This window comes from Sparus aurata, chromosome 6 (assembly GCF_900880675.1).
Source record: "Sparus aurata chromosome 6, fSpaAur1.1, whole genome shotgun sequence".
NCBI classification, from domain to species: Eukaryota; Metazoa; Chordata; class Actinopteri; order Spariformes; family Sparidae; genus Sparus; species Sparus aurata.
The window spans coordinates 21,704,944-21,709,168 of NC_044192.1; positions in this window are offsets into that span (position 1 = coordinate 21,704,944).

Sequence of the window (4,225 nt, forward strand, 5' to 3'; positions counted from 1 at the left end):
GCAACCTAAAAGTCGTTTGAATCAAACCATGTGATTCAATTATTTACCAGTTATGTCAACAATAAGATTACAACCCATTATTCAGGATCACAAATATACACATTGGTTCATATTAGGGGTCACAAGTCAAAAAGGTTGAGAACCACTGATATCTGATATTACTTATTTAAGGTTATATACACTGAGAGCAATTATTACACAACAGAAAAATGTAAAACTGTTACATCTGCTCTGTTAGAAATGTATACCTCATCCACCCTGGTAACGACTGATTCAAAAGAACATCATCAAAGCACCATCTAGAAAAATAGTCAGGTGAAGAAAGATAAGGATGTTTGTAAAGCGGATAAGTCATTTCTAGCAAAGCATGTTGAGTGATGCTGGGTGATCAGTTGATCAATGGACGGGCTTAAGAGAGATCACATCAAGAGATACATCAACTCTGGCAAGGTGAGCAAAAGCATCTCCTTGCATATTTTAAGGGCAGTAAACCAAAAGTAATTTTGGCAGTAAAAAAAATTGAAAAAGGCTCCAGTGTTTCAGAGGTACCAATACTCTAAGCTTTAAGTAGGCATGTAGCCATGTCAGTAGGTTAATCTCTTTGGCAGTAACGCTATTACAGCAAATAATGAGTCCACGGTTTCTTTAAATGATACTGTGCTGTTTTTAATGATGAGAGTTAAAGAACCAATTTGGCATTTTAGGAGTCACACTTATTTCTGCCTGGTATCATCACATGGCATGCGACTAGCACAGCAATTGTTCAGTCATTTTATCTGTTATCACAATACTTGTTTTGCTTTTCATGTGTCATTTCATGTTTCATGTTTCATGTGCCACCCACACTGAGCCTTTTTGTGGCCTTTCATGGGCAAAGATCGTAGAGAAGAAAGATGCCAGGTGACATCCACATAAGTTGGAGGCTGAGATGGAAAGATGGATCAAACAAACACAAGACTTGTATCCAGGAGACTAGTGTTTGAGTCCTTTACGAGAACTTAAGTCAATGGTGACTTCTTCGAACTTGCGTTGGGGAAAAGTGGAAAGCTACCGAATTCAATGCTCATGGTGACGTGTTATACCACATGGGCCGAGTGCCTAAAAAGATGGAAGAAAAGAAAGAGCCAAAGAGAGCTGCCCCGAAAAAAGAAACTAGTCATGTAAGTATGATGATGTAGAGAGGAGGGAGGGGAGTGTGAACTGCAAAACAGACAGGAGGTTAGCTAAAACAACAATAACGCTGACAGCAGCACTTAGTCTGTAATGGAGACGGGAAAGGAAATGGTGCCAGGCTGCCAGCCTGACTGGATCACAGCTGGCCAACTTTTATTTTTCTGGGTGGTTTGGTGTCCAGTGGCAGACATAATTTCACAATAAAAGCAATGTTTGTAGGAACCAATCTAAACACCAATTGTAACATTATCCTATTGCCCATGAACTGTAAAATCAACATGTACTTCTTAATAATAAGCTAAAGCAAAAATAAACCTGTCTCCTGCCAAAGTCACATATTATTTTAACCAAAACCATGATCTGTTCTCTTAATCTCACAGTAACCAAATTATTTTGGTGCCTAAACCTAACCAACCTGCCGGTGTTTCACAACGTTAACCACTTGTCACATCTGTTCTCCACAGAAGTTTATATGGAAGGATTGATGAATCACCTTCACGGAAAATTGGATTTTGGCATCTGCAAAGTTGTGCTGGGACCATCAATGTCATTTGTTTGTAGCTAATATGTGAAGCTAGAATATCTTAGCATCAAGGGGAAACAGCATGGCTCTGTCCAAATGTCCAAACCTAGCAGCACTCTAAAATGCTCATTAATGAGCAAGTTATATCTGGATTGTTTAATCCAAATGAAATTGAATAAAACCACAATTCATATAATGCACGCATTTTACGATGGAGTATTTCTTGACCAGAGCACTGACTTCCTGGAGTCTCTGCTAGCAGCTGTGTCTGAGCTTCATTTCTGGGGCATCTTTTGTTACCAACTTTCTCTGACTTTCCCCAGACTTTTTGCTAAACTACGCTAACCAGCTGCTGGAGCTATCTTCATATTGAATGGACAAGGAATGGTATTAATCTTCTCATCCAATTCTCGGCCTGAAAGCTAAAAGCTATAACCCAAGATGTCAAACTATTCATTTCAATATTAAAGCAAAAAGTGTAAACTCTGACTATCTTTGTGTTGGCCCAAAAGCTCCAGAGAGATTTGACATCTCTTAGTGACAGCTGCCGGCCCCGCTGACATGTGTTTATACTACTCTCTCTGCAGATAGTTGCTGAGGATAGAATGGTCACGAGAGAATGGAGAGCCTGATGTCGACTCTATGTTTAGGCAACAGGGATAATAAATGTTCAGTCAGAGGTGCAGAGTGTGCTGAAGGCTGTATGTTTTTCTCTCTGTTTGTCCTGCACAGGGAGAGTGGGCTATTTAAAGCTTTAGGGGAGGTGGAATAGGTGTAACATTGACTTGGCAGTGTAGGCTGCAAAGAGTTTGCAAAGTGGGACATAAGAGTGCGTCCCTCTATTCTTCCAGCCTCTCCAACATAAAATTTTTCTCTCTCCCTCTCCCCGTCTCTGAAAGGGTGCCGAGAGACACAAGACAAGGTGCAAACCTAGAAATGTCAAGCCAATGTCAAGTGGATGCAGCTTTTTTCCCCCTCCCGTGTCCTATTTCTTGGTCTTTTTTATTTAATTCTGCAGCTATTATGTAATAAAATCTTTTCTTTTCCCCTGAGGCTCGGCTGCCCACACAACATTATGAGCGATGAGAAAGCATGCTGTTGTAACTCACGACATCAATACAAACACCACATCGTCTTCTCAGACTGAGGCCGAAAAAGACCAGAAAGTTTGTCAGCCTGAGTTTGGCGTTAAAAATTGCAGAGTTCACACAACTCACTTGTTAAAAAAATTATTGGCTCAGATGAATATTTCAGCTTTTTTGGCATCAGTTGTTAATGATTCCCGAGGCTGAGCACATATAACAGAGCTGAATGCATCCGACCTTATTGAGTAGGCTGTGTGTGTATGATTGATTATTTGCTTCTCTCTGCATTGCTCCTGCCTGCAGCGATATGGAAGTAAGCTTGGATTATGAGACTGTTGCTGCCCTGCTGTAAAGAAAAAGCCTATCTTTTCCACTATCAGCCACATAGAAAACTTAGATTCCTTTATTGAATTAATCAGCATTCAGAATGAACTTTTAACCCCAATTTGCAATCCTTCTTGCTGCTTTGCTGTGAGAGGAAAATCATAAGCAGAAGGATGGTTAAAAATGAAAACAGGAAAGCTGTGTCCTACGTATGAAACCTGACATATAACACTTCTGTATTCAGGTGAAAAAAAGGTATTTTGACTGATTTGTGCTCTGTTGCGTAAATTTGAATTCAAATACTCTTTTCATGACAACAAATTAAGAGTAGTTCTTGAAGGATTCAGTGAGAAGAATCCTTCAAGATCTTTCTCTGTGATGTTGTTATTTTACATTTTTACTCCATGTAAGGTGACCTTGGGTGACTTGAAGGCACTATCAAATAAAATGTATTATTGTTATCATTATTATTATTATTATTATTATTATTATTATTATTAGAAGGAACAGGTGCAGGTGTGGGGTGACACATTCTTGTGAAATCTGTCACTTGTAAGGAATTTGTGTTGTGTTTCAACCGACAGCAACAAAAAAGAGGAGGAAACACTACAAAGATTTGGGAAAAGTGAGGCAACAGAGGAGGGAGAGAACAGAATTGGGGCTAGAGAGGGAGAGCAGAGTGATGAATGATCCGTCCTCTATATAGGACAAGGTGTCTGCAACTTTTCAGCAGCCCCAGAAAGCAAACTTTGTGCCTGATATTATTCTGGGTCAGGAAGCCTCAGGGGGAGAGGAGAAGCAGAGCAGGCCTGGCCTTTCTTTGGCCGCATAGCACACTGGTCTATGTGTCACTCAATCCCCAGTGTCTTCCCAAGTGTGATCTGACACAGTCGCTCCGTCAGAAAAGGCCACACGTCCACTACATGTCAGCGCACACAGGACACGCTCATATAGGGGGTTGCTGAGAGCACTATGTTTCCACTTTTGACATATTTACAGAGCTCCATCAGTGAGGACACAGTGACAGGAAGTCAATGACAGCCTGTTGTGCTTTAATGTTTAACCCACTTGCCATCTAGAGGACAGGAAGTGAATAAAGAGAAAACACAGACACAGACCG